At 48.7% G+C, this 21,738-nt stretch overlaps 1 long non-coding RNA gene across 1 annotated transcript in view; it reads left to right on the top strand.

Moving 5' to 3' along the window:
* The first annotated feature begins 339 nt into the window (after positions 1–339).
* LOC134956828 (uncharacterized) overlaps positions 340–21,738 on the top strand; it is a 46,749-nt gene continuing 25,350 nt past the window's right edge. Inside the window, exons 1-2 of the long non-coding RNA XR_010186214.1 lie at positions 340–606; positions 4,122–4,327. This is a non-coding gene — a long non-coding RNA (uncharacterized LOC134956828). The remainder of the gene's footprint in view (positions 607–4,121; positions 4,328–21,738) is intronic.

Below are 21,738 nucleotides of genomic sequence, written 5' to 3'. Positions count from 1 at the left end.
GGTAGATTTACTGTACACTACTGTCTAACATGAATTCATACAATTAAGAAAAACAACTTACTTAGACAATTGTCACCAAAATATTTGTAGATTAAGGCAAGCAAAAATATCAAAAACAAAGAGCTAATTATGCAGCATGACAAATTTCTCTTTATCAAATTTACAGAAGACTAGAGAATGAAAACTGTAATATACAATATTAGGTTCACTGTGGAAACATACTGTACTGTGGCTAATCATTGCACGGCACATACCTGCTATAATAGGAAAGGAACAGCAAAGCGCTGTTGAACAGGAGGAGTGCAGACAGCTTGCCCTGCGAGGTGTGCTGCTGGGAGTGCAGGCGACCATGGCGGCGGCGGGGGCTGACAGCGGTACATGGACTGTAGATGCCGCCAGTCTGTTCAAACTGAGTCCGTCGTCCTCCCGGATCCCAGCATCCCCTAGCAGAAGGAGGCGCATCCCCTGAATGCTGTATGGTCATGTGCGCGCTGCACACCATGCTGCTGCTAGACTCGAGGAGGGGGAGGAGCCAGAGGGAAGCACAGAGAGAGACTGCCCAGCGCTGTGTACGGCATTGAAGAAGCTGATCCGGACGCATCACAAGTACTACTATTATATATTATAGGGGGGAGCGTTGGTGCTGTCGGCGGCCAATTGGGGTGGATGGTGCGCCCACAGCGCATGTGCACTGTGGGCTAAGCACCATCCGCCCACACCTAGTTACGGCCCTGATTTGACCCATTCTCCACTAATGCCACCATTAAGACATTTACATTGCATATCAGTAATTATGTGGAAAGTGCAGATCAGACTGCACAGGACCAAACTTACAATCTCTCTAGAGCGGAATGCACTGCCTTAAAAAACCTGGGAGGATACCAGCGGACAAAGGTGGTGGCATAGTGGTACAATACTTACAAGACTATAAAACAGATCTACAAGCAATTGGCTGAAAGAGTATACTAGACATTACCACATAATCCTATTATTAAATTCAAGAAAGAATTAGACAACATTCTTACAGACGCGGCATCCAGAGATATTATTTGAAGGGAAACCCCGGAAGCTCTCACACAGGAGTGTTTACACCATTCCCAAACTGCACAAAAATCCAGTACAGCTGCCAGGGAGGCCCATAATCGCTGCTACAGATTCCCTGTATTATGGAGTCTCAAAGTACCTTGATTTCTTTTTGCAACCTCTGGTACAGAAGGTGAATACAATTCTTGAAGATACCACAGCATTACTTTTACTACAATCACTATCACATCTGCCTGAGAGGTACTTGATGTGCACCATAGACGTGGTGGGTCTATGTACCAGTATCGCACACAACTGGGACATTGAAGCGGTGTGTAGATTTCTCACACATAATGTGAATTATACAGGTCCTGATGTCATTTTTTTCATCCAGAAGCTGGAATTGACTTTATCCAGAAATTATTTCAAATTTGATGGGAAATGTTATACTCACACCTCTGGTGTCTCATGGGGTCTTGCGTGGCAATGAGCTTTGCCAACATCTTTATGTATCTATTCTTTGATAACAGGAAAAGTCTTTTGCCGCAATATAGGCAATATTTTTGTATTGTGGTCGGGGTCAGAAGAATCATTTATACAGATGATGACACAAATTAACCAAGCAGACCCCTCCATCAAGTTCACATCTAGTTGTAGCTTCACTAACAAACATTTTCTGGATGTAGCGGTACATCAAGATCAAGATCATCGGCTGCACACCACAGTCTATTACAAAGAAACATACAGGAATACTTCCCTTCATGCAGAGAGCCATCATCCCCCTTTTCTAAAATGGGGACTGCCATATTCCCAATTTCTTAGAATTTTTCTGATCTGCAGTGATACAATGGAGGCAATAACCCAAACTGACCTAATGTTGGTGAAATTCCTGAAACAAGGATACCAATTTAAACCTCTACAGCAAGCACTGCAACGAGTTTTGTCACTGGATCTTCAAGAAGTCTTATTACAACATGGAAAAGATGAGAACCAGAAATGGGTGGTGTGAACGCAAGACTTTTCCACAAACAGTTCCACAATAATAATAATAAAAAAAAAAGCTAAAAACATGTGGCCGATCATTTCTGAATATAAAACATTACCAATGCTAAAACACCAAATTATACTCCCCTCTTACAGAAGGGGCAGAAATGTGAAAGATATTGTAGTACATAAAGATGTCTCTAACTTTGTATCTAGCAAACCAAAACACTTCCTCCAGGGAATTACAGATGTGTTGGATGCACTACCTGCAGCTGTCTAGAAATAAGGGATACTTTCAGACAACCCTGTTCATGAAAGAAGTATAAAATCAAACATCTCTTGACATGCTCTGGCAGATTTGTAGTGTATTACATTGGTTGTCCATGTGGACTTTTCTATGTGGGTAAAACCACCAGACAATTCAACGAACATGGCATTCATGGATTCATAAGCTGGGCACACTACCCCCCCCCCCCCCCCCCCGTGGTCTGAATGAAAACCTCGGTTTACAGTGTTTTCTCTAATCTAGCCCCTATAGCAGGGGTGGGGAACCTCCGGCCCGCGGGCCGTATACGGCCCGTGAAGCCGTTTGGTCCGGCCCACCAGGTTGTGTCAGTGAGACACGCTGCCGCTCAGTCGGGCGGCAGCGTGTCTCAGCTGTCAGAGCAGGGAGACGGAGGAGAGCGCGGCTGTAGAATGGGACCAGCGGCGTGTAGTACTTCAAACCAGCCGCCGGTCCGTGAGCCAATCAGAGCTCGCGGACCGGCAGCCAATCAGGAGCCGCGGCTGCCGGTCCGCGAGCTCTGATTGGCTCTCGAACCGGCGGCTGATTTGAAGTACTACACGCCGCCGCTTTCACCCGACAGCCTCGCTCTCCTCCGTCGCGTCCACGGTAAGCTGCACGGAGGGGAGAGGGGAGGGCATTTGTATACCTGGCACTGTGGGGGCTGTATACCTGGCACTGTGGGGGTATTTGTATACCTGGCACTGTGGGGGCTGTATACCTGGCACTGTGGGGGGTATTTGTATACCTGGCACTGTGGGGGGCATTTGTATACCTGGCACTGTGGGGGAATCTGTATACCTGGCACTGTGGGGGCTATTTGTATACCTGGCACTGTGGGGGGCATTTGTATACCTGGCACTGTGGGGGAATCTGTATACCTGGCACTGTGGGGGAATCTGTATACCTGGCACTGTGGGGGGTATTTGTATACCTGGCACTGTGGGGGGAATTTGTATACCTGGCACTGTGAGGGGCATTTGTATACCTGGCACTGTGAGGGGCATTTGTATACCTGGCACTGTGGGGGGTATTTGTATACCTGGCACTGTGAGGGGCATTTGTATACCTGGCACTGTGGGGGCATCTGTATACCTGGCACTGTGGGGGCATCTGTATACCTGGCACTGTGGGGGGTATTTGTATACCTGGCACTGTGAGGGGCATTTGTATACCTGGCACTGTGGGGGCATCTGTATACCTGGCACTGTGGGGGGCATCTGTATACCTGGCACTGTGAGGGGCATCTGTATACCTGGCACTGTGAGGGGCATTTGTATACCTGGCACTGTGGGGGCAATTGTGGATCTGGCACCGCACTATTGGGGGCATATGTGTATCACGTCCCATTTTAACTGGCCACACCCATTTTTTTGGCGCGTGCGCGCCTCCGGCGCGCACACACAGTAACTCTATGGGGCAGACCTACTGGGGGGCAGGGTCATTTTTTAAGTTGAAAATTTTTGTATGGCCCCCGAAGGATTTTATAAATATCCAAATGGCCCTCGGTAGAAAAAAGGTTCCCCACCCCTGCCCTATAGGGTTAGTCAGCTTACTTTATCCCACACAGACCTTTATTTGTAACTGGCATTTTAACCAGTATGACTAGTAAGAGTGTGAGTCACCTCTGTAACATTGTTTTAGTCAGTTCTAGTGACGCTTTCTCCTGTTTAAATTCTGCCTGCGGTCCCATGCTTATATAATATACATTTTTATTTTCATCAAGGCCGGGATTGATCTACTTTGTGCAGTGAGTTGTAACAGTAATTTTTCTGGTGTTTTTCCATGTTTTATTCATGTCTTTTTTTCACTTTTTACTTTTGTATTTCAGGTTGCTTAGTTACCGTCCTGCGACGCGCCGCCGGATGACGTCACGGGCCGGCAGCATGAGACCCTGAATACAGCCCCAAGCAGCGGACGAGTGGGCATTGGAGTTGTCATGGTGACGGACTTCAGCCTCAGCTTGATGACGTCACGGACGGGCGACATGGGAGCGCTGCCGAGTGTCTGGATGGTCAGGATGGCGCCGCTGAGAAGGTGAGTCACATTAGGGTTTTCTGATTGTTTGTTAATGTTGTTGAGGCCCTGAGGAAGGGGTTGAGCCCCGAAACATGTCGGTCGATTAAAGCTGACCTTTTCATTTTGCCTATGAAGTCTGTCTGAGTGCCGCCTTTATTCCACATCAATATATGGAGGACTTGTTCCACTGGGAAGGCACCGCAGCATATACTCAGTTTCAGACGAGTGCCGGGACTTTTGCCAGTGTATGTATGTATGTATATGTATATATAATAAGAATTTACTTACCGATAATTCTATTTCTCGGAGTCCGTAGTGGATGCTGGGGTTCCTGAAAGGACCATGGGGAATAGCGGCTCCGCAGGAGACAGGGCACAAAAAAGTAAAGCTTTACTAGGTCAGGTGGTGTGCACTGGCTCCTCCCCCCATGACCCTCCTCCAGACTCCAGTTAGGTACTGTGCCCGGACGAGCATACACAATAAGGGAGGCATTTTGAATCCCGGGTAAGACTCATACCAGCCACACCAATCACACCGTACAACTTGTGATCTAAACCCAGTTAACAGTATGACAACAGAAAGGGCCTCTTAAAGATGGCTCCTTAACAATAACCCGAATTAGTTAACAATAACTATGTACAAGTATTGCAGATAATCCGCACTTGGGATGGGCGCCCAGCATCCACTACGGACTCCGAGAAATAGAATTATCGGTAAGTAAATTCTTATTTTCTCTATCGTCCTAAGTGGATGCTGGGGTTCCTGAAAGGACCATGGGGATTATACCAAAGCTCCCAAACGGGCGGGAGAGTGCGGATGACTCTGCAGCACCGAATGAGAGAACTCCAGGTCCTCCTTTGCCAGGGTATCAAATTTGTAAAATTTTACAAACGTGTTCTCCCCCGACCACGTAGCTGCTCGGCAGAGTTGTAATGCCGAGACCCCTCGGGCAGCCGCCCAAGATGAGCCCACCTTCCTTGTGGAGTGGGCTTTTACAGTTTTAGGCTGTGGCAGGCCTGCCACAGAATGTGCAAGTTGAATTGTGTTACAAATCCAACGAGCAATCGACTGCTTAGAAGCAGGTGCGCCCAACTTGTTGGGTGCATACAATATAAACAGCGAGTCAGATTTTCTGACTCCAGCCGTCCTTGCAATGTATATTTTTAAGGCTCTGACAACGTCCAACAACTTGGAGTCCTCCAAGTCGCTAGTGGCCGCAGGCACCACAATAGGTTGGTTCAGATGAAATGCTGATACCACTTTAGGGAGAAAATGCGGACGAGTCCGCAGTTCTGCCCTATCCGAATGGAAGATTAGATAAGGACTTTTATAAGATAAAGCCGCCAATTCAGATACTCTCCTGGCAGAGGCCAGGGCTAGTAACATAGTCACTTTCAATGTGAAATATTTCAAATCCACCTTTTTCAATGGTTCAAACCAATGGGATTTGAGGAAATCTAAAACTACATTTAGATCCCACGGTGCCACCGGAGGCACCACAGGAGGCTGTATATGCAGTACTCCCTTGACAAAAGTCTGGACCTCAGGGACAGAGGCCAATTCTTTTTGGAAGAATATTGACAGGGCCGAAATTTGAACCTTAATGGATCCCAATTTGAGACCCATAGATAATCCTGATTGCAGGAAATGTAGGAAACGACCCAGTTGGAATTCCTCCGTCGGAACCCTCCGATCCTCGCACCACGCTACATATTTTCGCCAAATGCGGTGATAATGTTTCACGGTGACTTCCTTCCGTGCCTTAATCAAGGTAGGAATGACTTCTTCTGGAATGCCTTTCCCTTTTAGGATCTGGCGTTCAACCGCCATGCCGTCAAACGCAGCCGCGGTAAGTCTTGAAAAAGACAGGGACCCTGCTGTAGCAGGTCCCTTCTCAGAGGTAGAGGCCACGGTTCGTCCGTGAGCATCTCTTGAAGTTCCGGATACCAAGTCCTTCTCGGCCAATCCGGAACCACTAGTATTGTTCTTACTCTTCTTTGCCGTATGATCTTCAATACCTTTGGTATGAGCGGCAGAGGAGGAAACACATACACTGACTGGTACACCCAAGGAGTTACCAGTGCGTCCACAGCTATTGCCTGTGGATCTCTTGACCTGGCGCAATATTTGTCCAGTTTCTTGTTGAGGCGAGACGCCATCATGTCTACAATTGGTCTTTCCCAACGGTCTATTAACATGTTGAAGACTTCTGGATGTAGACCCCACTCTCCCGGATGAAGATCGTGTCTGCTGAGGAAGTCTGCTTCCCAGTTGTCCACGCCCGGGATGAACACTGCTGACAGTGCTATCACGTGATTCTCCGCCCAGCGAAGAATCTTGGCAGCTTCTGCCATTGCACTCCTGCTTCTTGTGCCGCCCTGCCTGTTTACATGGGCGACCGCCGTGATGTTGTCCGACTGAATCAACACCGGCTTTCCTTGCAGGAGAAGTTCCGCCTGGCTTAGAGCATTGTAGATTGCTCTTAGTTCCAGAATGTTTATGTGAAGAGACTTTTCCAGACTCGTCCATACTCCCTGGAAGTTTCTTCCTTGTGTGACTGCTCCCCAGCCTCTCAGGCTGGCGTCCGTGGTCACCAGGATCCAATCCTGAATGCCGAATCTGCGGCCTTCTAATAGGTGAGCCTTCTGCAACCACCACAGAAGTGACACCCTTGTCTTTGGTGACAGGGTTATTCGCAGGTGCATCTGCAGATGCGACCCTGACCATTTGTCCAACAGATCCCTTTGGAATATTCTTGCATGGAATCTGCCGAATGGAATTGCTTCGTAAGAAGCCACCATTTTTCCCAGGACTCTTGTGCATTGATGTACTGACACTTTTCCTGGTTTTAGGAGGTTCCTGACCAGATCGGATAACTCCTTGGCTTTTTCCTCTGGAAGGAAAACCTTTTTCTGAACCGTGTCCAGAATCATTCCTAGGAACAGCAGACGAGTTGTCGGGATTAAATGGGATTTTGGAATATTCAGAATCCACCCGTGTTGTCTTAGCACCTCTTGAGATAGTGCTAAAGCTGTCTCCAGCTGTTCTCTGGACCTTGCCCTTATTAGGAGATCGTCCCAGTATGGGATAACTAATACGCCTTTTCTTCGAAGAAGAATCATCATCTCGGCCATTACCTTGGTAAAGACCCGAGGCGCCGTGGACAATCCGAACGGCAGCGTCTGAAACTGATAGTGACAGTTTTGAACAATGAACCTGAGGTACCCCTGGTGTGCGGGGTAAATCGGAACGTGTAGATACGCATCCTTGATGTCCAAGGATACCATAAAGTCCCCTTCTTCCAGGTTCGCTATCACTGCTCTGAGTGACTCCATCTTGAACTTGAACTTTTTTATGTAGAGGTTCAAGGACTTCAGATTTAGAATAGGCCTTACCGAGCCATCCGGCTTCGGTACCACAAATAGAGTGGAATAATACCCCTTTCCTTGTTGTAATAGGGGTACTTTGACTATCACCTGCTGAGCGTACAGCTTGTGAATGGCTTCCAACACCCTCTCCCTTTCGGAAGAGACGGTTGGTAAGGCAGACTTCAGGAAACGATGAGGAGGATCCGTCTCTAATTCCAACCTGTACCCCTGAGATATTATCTGCAGGATCCAGGGGTCTACCTGCGAGTGAGCCCACTGCGCGCTGTAATTTTTGAGACGGCCCCCCACTGTCCCCGAGTCCGCTTGAGAGGCCCCAGCGTCATGCTGAGGTTTTTGCAGGAGCCGGGGAGGGCTTCTGTTCCTGGGAAGGAGCTGCCTGTTGGTGTCTCTTCCCTCTTCCTCTGCCTCGTGGCAGGTACGACAAGCCCTTTGCTCTCTTATTTTTGTAGGAGCGAAAAGGCTGCGGTTGAAAGGTCGGTGCCTTTCTCTGTTGGGGAGTGACTTGAGGTAAAAAAGTGGATTTCCCGGCAGTAGCCGTGGCCACCAAGTCTGATAGACCAACTCCAAATAACTCCTCCCCTTTATACGGCAAAACCTCCATGTGACGTTTTGAATCCGCATCGCCTGTCCACTGTCGTGTCCATAAGGCTCTTCTGGCTGAAATGGACATAGCACTCACCCGAGATGCCAGTGTGCAAATATCCCTCTGTGCATCACGCATATAGATAAATGCATCCTTTATTTGTTCTAACGACAGTAAAACATTGTCCCTATCTAGGGTATCAATATTTTCAATCAGGGATTCTGACCAAACTACTCCAGCACTGCACATCCAGGCAGTTGCTATAGCTGGTCGTAGTATAACACCTGCATGTGTGTATATATTCTTTTGAATAACTTCCATCTTTCTATCTGATGGATCCTTAAGTGCGGCCGTCTCAGGAGAGGGTAACGCCACTTGTTTGGATAAGCGTGTGAGCGCCTTGTCCACCTTAGGGGGTGTTTCCCAGCGCGCCCTAACCTCTGGCGGGAAAGGGTATAATGCCAATAACTTTTTTGAAATTATCAACTTTTTATCAGGAGCAACCCACGCTTCATCACACACGTCATTTAATTCTTCTGATTCAGGAAAAACTGTTTGTAGTTTTTTCACACCATACATAATACCCTGTTTTACGGTATCTGTAGTATCAGCTAAATGTAACGTCTCCTTCATTGCCAAAATCATATAACGTGTGGCCCTACTGGAAAATACGTTTGAATTTCTACCGTCGTCACTGGAATCAGTGCCCGTGTCTGGGTCTGTGTCGACCGACTGAGGCAAAGGGCGTTTTACAGCCCCTGACGGTGTTTGAGGCGCCTGGACAGGCATTAATTGATTGTCCGGCCGCCTCATGTCCTCAACTGACTGTTTAAGGGAAGATAAACCATCACGTAATTCCACAAATAAAGGCATCCATTCTGGTGTCGACCCCCTGGGGGGTGACATCTGCATATTTGGCAATTGCTCCGCCTCCACACCAATATCGTCCTCATACATGTCGACACCACGTACCGACACACACCGCAAACTCACAGGGAATGCTCTAATGAAGACAGGACCCACTAGCCCTTTTGGGGAGACAGAGGGAGAGTCTGCCAGCACACACCACAAAGCGCTATATATACAAGGGATATCCTTATATTAAGTGCTCCCTTATAGCTGCTTTAATATATATATATATAGCCATTAATGTGCCCCCCCTCTCTGTTTTACCCTGTTTCTGTAGTGCAGTGCAGGGGAGAGACCTGGGAGCCGTTCTGACCAGCGGAGCTGTGACAGAAAATGGCGCCGTGTGCTGAGGAGATAGGCCCCGCCCCTTTTTCGGCGGGTTCTTCTCCCGCTATTTTTCCAGTCAGGCAGGGGTTAAATATCTCCATATAGCCCCTATGGGCTATATGTGAGGTATTTTCAGCCTTGTATAAGGTTTATATTTGCCTCTCAGAGCGCCCCCCCCCAGCGCTCTGCACCCTCAGTGACTGCCCAGTGAAGTGTGCTGAGAGGAAAATGGCGCACAGCTGCAGTGCTGTGCGCTACCTTATGAAGACTGAGGAGTCTTCAGCCGCCGGTTTCCGGACCTCTTCACGCTTCAGCATCTGCAAGGGGGTCGGCGGCGCGGCTCCGGGACCGGACTCCACGGCTGGGCCTGTGTTCGATCCCTCTGGAGCTAATGGTGTCCAGTAGCCAAGCAGCAAATCCACTCTGCATGCAGGTGAGTTTACTACTTTCCCCCTAAGTCCCACGTTGCAGTGATCCTGTTGCCAGCAGGACTCACTGTAAAGAAAAAAACCTAAACTAAACTTTCTCTAAGCAGCTCTTTAGGAGAGCCACCTAGATTGCACCCTTCTCGTTCGGGCACAAAATCTAACTGGAGTCTGGAGGAGGGTCATGGGGGGAGGAGCCAGTGCACACCACCTGACCTAGTAAAGCTTTACTTTTTTGTGCCCTGTCTCCTGCGGAGCCGCTATTCCCCATGGTCCTTTCAGGAACCCCAGCATCCACTTAGGACGATAGAGAAATATATATATATATATATATATATATGTAGGAACACTGGGCAAGGCAAATACTCATCACTTAGATGCAGTAGATAGTTACTGGTAAACTCCCAAACAGACGTTTTTGGTACAAAACCTTCATCAGGGGAACAACCGACTATAAAAAGCCATAGTGCCAACATAAGAAAGTGTCTGAGTGCAGTGTAAAACTCCCATCTCCTGGGAGTTCTATTTAAGCTCCCTGGCCGCCACTATCACCAGCGACCCATTCCCATGCCGCTCATCCTGAGGCCGGCCACATCGCGCATCACGCTCCCAGAAACTCCCGTCAGTGGAACGCATGCCAAGCGATACGAAACCGGAAGTTACGGTCCGTGGAACGCGGTGCATCACCAACCTGGACGTCCTGGCCGGTGGAGCACAAACAGTGTGCTCCCCTGGAAACTCGCGCTGGTTCCCAGATACCCAGTGACAGTGGTGCTGTATATATTCTGTACACAACTAGTACTAGATCACAGAACATATGTGATCAAGGACCACGTGGCAGCATGTCATTAGAGTTAATAAAGTGTCTAAGCTCACTGGTAAGTATTCAATATATTGTATATTAACTGAGACATTATCATAGACAGCTGAGTCCATCATACCAAATCACTGTTGTGTAACAACAAAAGAACATCACAATTAACAAAACAGGAAAAAGACATTACTGTAAAGATAGCAACACTGTGTATACCCCAGGTGTAGTAACAAGTAATTAAACAATTCAGATATGATCCAACAGTCACCAGCAAACATTATACTAGAGAAAAGGCACGATTGAGAATTCTTCATTCAGGCCCTGAGGAGCCATAGCATCCAGGCGGTAAATCCACCTACATTCTTGCTGTAATAAAGGTTTGTGTTTGTTCCCTCCTCTTCTAAGGGGTGGTACATGATCAACGGACATGTAATGAAACTCACTCAGTTTGTGTCCATGGGTGACAAAATCTCTCGCAACAGGAGGTGTACTCCCATCAACCTTCAGATATGCTTTTTTAATTAAAGATCTATGCATGGCTATCCTCTCTTTGAGCATACGACTAGTCTTCCCTATGTATATTCGGTTGCATGGACAGACAATCATATATGTAATATATTTCGTGTCGCAAGTCATCCGAAATCGTAGCAGATATTGGGGGTCATTCCGAGTTGATCGCTAGCTGAAAATGTTCGCTATGCAGTGATGATGCAAAAAAATGGCACTTCTGCGCATGTGTGTGTGTATGCGGCGCAATGCGCATGCGTGTGCGTATGCGGCGCAATGCGCATGCACGACGTACTTTCACAACGGCCTATGTAGTTTTACACAAGGTCTAGAGAAGCTTTTCAGTCGCACTGCCAGAGTGATTGACAGGAAGTGGGCATTACTGGGTGTCAACTGACCGTTTTCAGGGAGTGTTTGAAAAAATGCAGGCGTGCCAGGAAAAACGAAGGCATGGCTGGCCGAACGCAGGGCGTGTTTGTGACATCAAACCAGGAACTGAACAGTCTGAAGTCATCGCAAGCGCTGAGTAGGTCTGGAGCTACTCTGAAACTGCATAAAAATTTTTTGTAGTCTCTCTTTGCTCCTTTCGTTTGCACTTTTGCTATGCTAAAATATACTCCCAGTGGGAGGCGGCATAGCGTTTGCACGGCTGCTAAAAACTGCTAGTGAGCGATCAACTCGGAATGACCCCCATTGTGTCCCTTTAGAAGGGTGACTGCAGATTTTTTCTGTTATCATAAAGCTACAATTGACACAGCCAAGGCACTTGAAGACACCTAATTGAAGTCTTAGCCAGGTGGTTCCCCTGCCCACACATGGGCTTATATCAGAGACAGTCACACTTTCTTTTAAATTCAGGCTGCGACGGTAGCAAAAGAGTGGTGGCTTACTGCAGAATCTGCTCATTGTTGGATCCGACTGTAGTATATACAAGTATTTAAGTATCGATTTGCGAGCAGTTGCAGATGAAATGGAGTACGTGCTGGCAGAGACCAGTCTGTCCAACTCTTTTGCTCTCATGGATTGCCTCAATAGCTCTTCCCGCGGGAGCTGTAGACATTTGTCAATTGCCTGTTGGACTTCCCTTCCGTCATAGCCTCTGTCAATAAAGCTGTCACCCATCTTTGTCAAAGCCTCCAGTAACATCTCTCTGTTAGAAGAAATCCTCGCTACTCTAACGAGTTGCGAGTATGGTAGTCCCTTCTTTAAAGCACAAAGGTGGAAGCTTGAGGCAAGCAAAAGAGAGTTTTTGTCAGTGGGCTTCCTGTATATAACTGTTGAAAGAATCCCATTCACAACACATATGGACACATCAAAATAGTTGATCACAGAAGGATCATCAGTGCTGGTGAATCTAATGGATCCCGGTATCAAATTGAGTTTTTTAATGAAGTCTAATAATAAACGTTTGCCTCCAGTCCACAGAAAAAAAGGTCATTCATAAAGCACACACAAAATTGAATGTACTTGTAAAAAAATGAAATCACCCATTATGTGCTGCTGTTCATACTGATACTTGAACAGATTAGCATAACATGAGACCATATTAGACCCCATCGCTGTTCCTTTAAGTTGCAGATAGAATGAGTTATTAAACAAAAAATAATTCTTGTGGAGGACAACCTCCATCAACAACAAAAGAAGCTCAAGTGGAGACCCTTTATACTGTGGACTGTGGCTAACAACATTTTTGACAGTGGGAAGACCCTTATCATGTTCAATATTTGTATATAAACTGGTGACATCTAGAGTCACCAGCATACAATCCTGAGGCAGTGGACCAATGGCAATCAGTTTACACAGAAAATCTTTGGTATCTCTGATGAAATATGGGGGGTAATTCTGAGTTGATCACAGCAGCAAGTTTGATAGCAATTGGGCAAAACCATGTGCACTGCAGGGGGGTCAGATATAACATTTGCAGAGAGAGTTAGATTTGGGTGGGTTATATTGTTTCTGTGCAGGGTAAATACAGGCTGCTTTATTTTTACACTGCAATTTAGATTTCAGTTTGAATACACCCCACCCAAATCTAACTCTCTCTGCACATGTTATATCTGTCCCCCCTGCAGTGCACATGGTTTTTCCAACTGCTAACAAATTTGCTGCTGCGATCAACTCAGAATTAGGCCCATGGAGTAGACTGAACTACTGGTTGCAGGTAGAAGTCAATGTACTGGGAAATTGGTTGTCCCAGGGACCCTCGAGATGAAATAATGGGTCTACCTGGGGGTTTATCCAGTGACTTATTCACTTTGGGTAGAGTGTAAATTAGTGGCATTTTGGGGAATTCTTGTACAAAAAAAATCCATGGTAGTTTCATCTATCCAGTTGTTGGATAAGCCCAACTAGATAATGGAGTCGATTTCCTTCTTAAATCATTCAGTGGGATCAAAGGAGAGGAGTTTGTAACAATCAGAATCAGAAAGTTGGCGTAAAATCTCATTTGTGTAACCCTGGCGATTTATAAGTACTATTGCCCCGCCCTTATCGGCGGGGCGAATGATGAAGTCAGGATTATCATGCAGACCTTTGACCGCTAGTTTCTCATTTTAAGACATATTGTAAAAGTATATCCTGCCCCTCTGAATGCTGGTTAAGGTGTCGCTACGTACTAGCCTCATGAAGGTCTCAATCAAGGCATTGTTAGGTGGAGGGTCAAAGGTACTCTTTCCTCTAAACAGTGATTGTTGTCCACTTACTTCACCCTTTTTAGCAAAAAAATCTTTTAAATGTAACTGAATTTGGAATTTATAAATTTCAATCTCACAGTCAAACCTGTTTTGGTGGTGGGTCTGCACATAAGATAGACCCCTCAACAAAACAGACCTCTAAAGTGCAGAGGGTGTGTAATGGGACAAGTTGTGTTTCCCTTCTGATTTTTTCCTGTTATTTTTGTGCCTCCTCCCCCCTCATCTACAGAATTTTTTGAATGCCTGTTTCCCCTTGCAAGGCTCCTGGTATTGGCTCTTTTGCCTAAAAAAGAAGAGGAAGAGTTTTTCCTTTGTGTGGAGTGATCAGAATCACTCTGAGATGTATAGGATTCTATATCAGTAAATTGCGTCTCTACTCTTCTCCAATAACCTTGCATTGCCCTCCAAGAATGCCTATTAGAAGAGGAAAAAATCCAGGGATACACCCTTACCTCCTCATAATGCTCCTTGACTTTTCTATACTTGGATTTCTTAAAAGCCAGTAGTTCACTCCTAAAAGTCACCAGAGCTTCATCAATCTGAGCCAACCAATACACTGAGCTGTCAGATTTCAATATCTCAAGGTCCTGAGCTTCTCGCTGATCTGTGCATGCTTCTATCAAACTCGACTATCTGAACCTGGTCTATTTTAATCTAAGATTTGGTAAGGGTTTGGGTGTAAGTTTACAACTGGGACCCTATTACATTTAGCCCAGGGAGGAAACTGGAGCACCTGGATAGTATCTTAATATTTTATGTATCCATTAAAAGTTATTTTTTTAACAAATTTACCTAAAAGTATGCCCCAGAATAGACCTACTGTATTTTAAGTCTCTTTTTAAGTCTCTGTAAAAACCATCTTCACATATAGTTTATTTGTCTGAGGCATCACCAACCAAGTGCTACAAAAAACTTTCTTAAACACAGCCTATATGTTGGCATATAGTTTCATTTACAAAATTATACAACAAGGTCCTGTGCAGTTTCAAAATACGTGCTTGCATCTGGAGGACAACCACGCAAGTGCGGGGGCTGGGAGAATATACAAATTCCACACCGGGCCTTGGTGGGAACATATAATCTCAGAGCTGTGAGACAGTAATGCTAACCATTACACCATCTGTACTGCTCTTGAGAATTTACAGTACTGTACAAAATTGCAGTAGGGATACAACCATTTTGCGTGTCAGATCCAACTCATGCACCTAATATGACATCAGAACCATGGGCGTCACTTTCCCGTGTGACACCTGGTGTGGATGGGCACTAAAAGGGGTGCAGCCTTAAACGAAGAGGCATGGCTTGGTGGGAGGGGGCATGGCCTCATGGCCCAAACTCCCATTTTCGGGGGGTTCGGGAGATTATCGGCTGCCCCCAGGGATTGCTGTTTCTGCAGTGCTGGTTCCTACACAGTGACAGAAGCTGGGTGCTGCACATAATGTAACAGTGCAGGACCCAGTTCCTGTCACTGAACAGGAGCCAGCATTTTGGTGTCACCCCCTTGGTGGGTGACACACGGGTGCAGCCAACACCCCATGCATTCCCTGTGTGGTGACACTGATCAGAACACACACATTCCCCTTTAGAATGGCATCAGAACCCTCTCATCTGGACATTATATGTCACCAGGACTCAGTGGCGGATTTAGGGGAAGGGGGGCACCCAGGCACGTGCCCCCCCTGTCATTTAGGATATATTCATAATACAGACGCTGCATGGGCTGTGGGGACCGCATGCAACCTGCGGTCCCCACAGCCCATGCAGCTACTGTATTATGAATATAGCGTGTCACCAGGAAGCAGGGCTGGCCGGAGCGAAGTAGTGTGGTCACAGCGGCGGATTGGGATGCCGGTACATACTACCAGTCGGCCGGCTTCCCTGTTCACTTCAGTGGCCGTGCTGCTCCCCCTTCGCTTTGGCTGGCTCCTATATCCGCGGCTGCGGCGATAAGAGCTTCTGCGCATGCTCAGAAACCCATTCAAGCCGGAGCCGCGGCAGTGAAGACTAGAGAGTGTCTGCTGGCTGCTGCCCTCAAGGCAAATAACCAGCGGCAGCGAGCGCACCGAGGAGCCAGCTATCCAGGGCCTGACCAACAGTGTTATAGCACGGGGCACCCTGGAGCAATACATCCCTTGATCACCAGCAGCCTGTAGGAACTGGAATCGCGACCGGAAGCATATGCAAGTTAGCAGGGGCGGATCCAGAACAAAATGACAGGGGGGGCACCATGATAGGGGAAGGCGGGGGGGGGACTTTTGCGTACGCTCCTGGGAAGGTTGGTGTGGTCTCATAACAAGGGTTGTGGCGTCACAGTGCCATACCAACGAGCCACAACCTCATTTTTATCACGCTGTGGGCATGACCGCATGGAGTACAGGTCTGGTGTCTGGTGAGTGACAGGCTGAGTATACAAGGACAGGTCTGGTACGAGACGGGGTGAGTGTGCGGGGACAGGTCTGGTAGGGGACAGAGTGAGTGTGCGGGGACAGGTCTGGTAGGGGATGGAGTGAGTGTGTGGGGACAGGTCTGGTAGGGGATGGAGTGAGTGTGCGGGGACAGGTCTGGTAAGGGACGGGGTGAGTGTGCGGGGACAGGTCTGGTAGGGGATGGAGAGTGTGTGGGGACAGGTCTGGTAGGGGACACAGTGAGTGTGCGCGGAGAGGTCTGGTTGGTGACAGGGTGAGTATACAAGAACAGGTCTGGTAGGGGACAGGGTGAGTGTGCGAGGATAGGGTGAGTGTGCGGGGGCAGGTCTGGTAAGGGACAGGAGGGGGGGGGATTAGGGGTACTCTTTCTAGGGGGCTGACACACACAGACAGAAGCTGACACACAGGTACTGACACTCAGACAGATACTGACACACTGTTGCTGACAGATACACACAGAAACTTGCTGACAGACAGCTGTTGACACACAGACGCTAACACAGACGGACACTGACACAGAAACATGCTGACACACTGACACAGACAGATGTTGACACAGACACTGACACACAGATGCTGATACATTGACAAACAGATGTTGACACAGATGCTGACTTACTGATATACACAAACTGACACTGAGGATTCAGGAATAACTTTCCTGCAGCTCTCCTAGGCATCCAAACCCTGACCTCCTATCATAGCACAGTCCCATCTTATACAGTGTGCAGGGAGAGGACGCATTGCAAAGTCAGACATACTCACGGGTGATCAGCGTCACCGCCGGCACTAAGGAGCCACACTCATCTGATGCGGCTCCATCGCAAACATGCACTCCCGGCGTGGCTACGTCATCCAGCTCCTAGCCACGCGTCGGGAGTGCACAGAGATGCTCTCATTGCACGCGCATCCCAGATGCTGCGCTAGGCGCAGGCGCGCCCTGGCACAGATGGAGCCACGATTAGCGTGGCTTCATCTGTAAACGTGGGTGCAATTAGCAAAGATGAGCATGGCTATATCTGTACATGATGCATACATGCCTAGGCTCCTGAAATGTCATCCTACTAAACTCCTGGTAGAATAGACCAACTTCCCAGTAAATTGCATCATTAAGCACTGCCGCTAATGAATGACACAGCGATTTGTTGCTTTATAAATCTGTGGGTAAGGCCGCCAGGATAACGCAGCTTTGTGAGTCTTTGGGTAGGGCCATTGGGATGATGAAGCCAGTAACATGCAGTCAGGGGAGGCAGGGGAAGCAGTGCCTCACCTGTCAAACTCCAGTATACTCCAGAGCTTTGAGTATACAACTGTGTTGAATAATAAAAAGATTATTGTAACTTATAAATATCTTTGCATTAGAGATGAGCGGGTTCAGTTTTACTCGGTTTTACTCGGTTCTCAAAACAGCATCTTATTGGTTCACGGATGTCTCTTGTTTTGGATAGCCAATAAGATGCCGTTTTGAGAACCAAGTAAATCCGAGTAAAACCCGAACCAGCTCATCTCTACTTTGCATTAATCTTATCATCTCTGTGTTATTCTATTTTTTTTTTTTTTATAGCCACAACTCACCATCAAATCATATATGTGTGTGTAAATCGGTCTATGGGGGTAATTCAGATCTGATCACAGCAGCAAATTTGTTAGCAGTTGGGCTAAACACAATAAATTATATACTATATATAATAAGACCAGGCGCTCTAAATTATAATTAATGTGCCAAATAAATATATAATTAGTTAATTACTTTTTGGAATTGAACATATGCTGCTCCATAAAAAGTCCATAGAAAACTGCAACAAAGTATCACTCAAAGAGAGATAAGGGAGCGCTATAGCAATATATAAATGAAAACATTTTTAATGAATTTTTAATAACATAGATTAAATGTCTAAAATACAGAGATTTTGCAATAAAACATATTGGTGGTCATTCCGAGTTGATCGTTCGCTAGCAGTTTTTAGCAGCCATGCAAACGCTAAGCCACCGCCCTCTGGGAGTGTATTTTAGCTAAGCAGGAGTGCAAACGAAAGGATCGCAGAGCGGCTGCAGAAAAAATTTGTGCAGTTTCAGAGTCGCTCCAGACCAACTCCTAGCTTGCGATCACTTCAGACTGTTCAGTTCCGGATTTGATGTCACAAACACGCCCTGCGTTCGGCCAGCCACGCCTGCATTTTTCCTGGCATGCCTGCGTTTTTGCAAACACTCCCTGAAAACGGTCAGTTGACAGCCAGAAACGTCCACTTCATGTCAATCACTCTGCGGCCAGCAGTGCGACTGAAAAGCGTCGCTAGACCTTGTGTAAAAATACATAGGCCGTTGTGAAAGTACGTCGTGCGTGCACGCTGCGAACATTTTTCACTAGTGATCAACTCGGAATGACCCCCATTGTCTCCAGATCGCAATCAGATGGAAAATTTAGTGAAATACCACAATAATAATTGTGTAAATAATGTCATCGACACAGTTCCTTAATGGTTTAGAATGATCAAATGTCCGAACCATTGAGCTGTCCGAACCAGTGTATAAAATAAATGCAGCTGCTGCTTACATGCAGAAAGCTGTGAGATCACCTGAAATGCCCCAGAAGGATCCTGGGAGACCGGACCGTGCTACCACCTCCCCGTTGCCACTGGGGCTCACCGACTGATGTGAAATCTACCGTCTCCAGGCAAGGGCACGGGTTGGCTGTCGGGTAGCGGCGATGAAAGCAAAAGTCCAGGCAGGTAGAGTGCGTCTCCTAACCTGTGATGAGTAGGACTGGATCCAGCACAGGTGCCACATGCACACATGCAATGAGACAAAATTCAGGGAGAGTGACAGCAGGGACAGGGAAAGTGACAGAGAGACAGGGAAAGTGACAGCAGAGACATAGGGACAGGGAGATTGACAGAGGGACAGGGAAAGTGACAGCAGGCACATAGGGATAGGGAGAGTGACAGAGAGAGGGACAGCAAGAGCATACAGTAGGGACTAGGGAGAGAGAAAGGCAGCAGGGTAAGATTACCTATTTAGTAGCTGCGGTGCATGAGAAGGCTGTGGTCGGCGCGGGACAAAGGAGGCAGTGGTCTTTGGAGATGTTGCGGAGGTGCAGAGAAGGACTGAGGGTGGCAGAGGACTGAGGGCGGCGGCGGTGCAACGTAGGAGGAGGCTGTGGTCGGCGGCCTTTGGTGCGGCACCGGCTCCTATGATGACCATGGCGCTACTATTTTAAATCTGCCGCGGACCGGCAGCCAATCAGGAGCGGCCGCTCTCTGGTCTGCCTGCTCCCCAGCCTCCCCTCTCATCTCAATAGAAATGGAGGAGTGCCGCGAGTCCACGCCTAGGCTTCCCCCGTGTGCGTGTCGCGCACCATGCCCATCTCCATGTAAATGGGGGCATGCCACAAGTCCACCCCCCCCCCCCCCCCCCGACTTGAGGCACACACGTCTTTAGTGCCCGCTCATCCCCATTTACAGCATGCGCATTCACGCAGATGGTTGGGCCCCCAGTCTGTCCCTGCACCTGTATGTAATGAGCACAAGGCTGACAGAGGAGGACACTGGTCCTGATGATCCCAGCCCCTTGTTGCTTCGTTATCACACTTGCACAGGCAGACACCTGCCTGTCAGTGAGCAGCAGCCACGAGCACCAGCGGGCTCCTCTGTCAGTGATACTTCCTCCCACCTTATTCTCCTGAGGCTCCCAGTTACTTCTGCCCCTCTCAGCTTCACCTGCCGCCCACCCTCCCCAGTCAGCCCGGCCTCTCAGTACAGCCGGCTGACTGTGAGCAGCCCCGACCAGCAGCAGCTCATCAGTCAGCCTGGCCACTTATCCCCGCCGGCTGCCTGCTGCAAATATGTGCCTGGCCCTCTGACCCCCTCCTCCTGTCCCACCTTCTGCTCTTCTAACATCCGCCGCCGGTCAGGACTCGCTACGAGTTGGGACTTGACTGAGCCGGCAGTTGAAGTCCTCCTTTCCACTCTGGTGAAGGCGCCGCCCCCGGTCATCGCGACGGGCGGGAGAAAAGGGGGTGTGAGTGACGCAGCCGAGGGAGGCGGGATCAGGTAATTAGATGCGGGAGCCGAGCCCACTTGCAGGGGGAGCGGGTAACATGTTGGATGTTGGAGACCAAACGCACCAGGGGGAAGAGGGAAAAATTATGCGGGTGCTCCTGCCATGCGGGGGAGGCAACATGTGGGAGCCCAATTGTGGGTGGGGGGGGAATCTAGTAACAAGATGCAGGAGGGGGGGGAAACGTGGGAGCTGAATTGCAGGGGGGGTCTAGCAACAAGATGCAGGAGGGGGGGAGGAAACATGTGGGAGCTGAATTGTGGGGGGGGATCTAGTGACGAGATGCAGGAGGGGGGCAATATGTGGGAGCTGAATTGCGGGGGAAGGGGGGAATCTAGTGACAAGATGCAGGAGGGGGGCAACATGTGGGAGCTGAATTTCGGGGGGGGGGGAAATCTAGTGACAAGATGCAGGGGGGGGAGGCAACATGTGGGAGCTTAATTGCAGGGGGGAATCTAGTGACGAGATGCAGGGGGGGAGGCAACATGTGGGAGCTGAATTGCGGGGGGGGAATCTAGTGACAAGATGCAGGAGGGGGGGAGGCAACATGTGGGAGCTGAATTGCAGGGGGGGAATCAAGCAACAAGATACAGGAGGGGGGGCAACATGTGGGAGCTGAATTGCGGGGGGGGGGGAATCAAGTGACAAGATACAGGAGGGGGGCAACATGTGGGAGCTGAATTGCGGGGGGAAGAGGAACCGCTAGTAGCAAGATGCAGGAGGGAGGGAGGCAGCGGGAGCCCAATAGCCGTGGGGAGAAGAGGAGGTGACGTGATGCAGGAGGGGGGGGAGGCAGCGGGAGACGAATAGCCGTGTGTGTGGGGACAGGTGACAAGTGACAAGAGAGGGGGAGCGCGGAGCGGGTGACTGATCCAAAGTTGCAGGAGCCGATCATGGGGGGGCGGGAGGGGAGAGAGTCAGAGCGGGTGACTGATCTGTAAGCCCAAACTCAGGATGGGGGGACGGACGCCGGATCGGGTAAAAAGATGCGGCAGCGGAGCGGCCCAGCCCGGCCCAGCGGTTGACTGCTTACTGAACCCGGGGGGGTGGGGGGGGGGCGGAGCGGGCATCATAACGCAGGACACAGTTGCGGGGGGAGCGCCAGTGCCAGCTAGTAAGAATAATGTGCAGTGGGACTACAGTCGGGAACACATGCGGCAGCACAGCAGCCTGATTGAACATTCCACTATGCGGGGCGGCACGTATACAATGCCGGGTGCTGCTATCACATAGGTAGGGGGGGGGGGGAGGGGGGCGGCAGGGTTGCAGAAACAGGGACTCACACAGTCAGTCACTCATG

This window comes from Pseudophryne corroboree, chromosome 9 (genome assembly GCF_028390025.1).
Source record: "Pseudophryne corroboree isolate aPseCor3 chromosome 9, aPseCor3.hap2, whole genome shotgun sequence".
NCBI classification, from domain to species: Eukaryota; Metazoa; Chordata; class Amphibia; order Anura; family Myobatrachidae; genus Pseudophryne; species Pseudophryne corroboree.
This window is presented reverse-complemented; position numbering and strand designations above follow the sequence as displayed.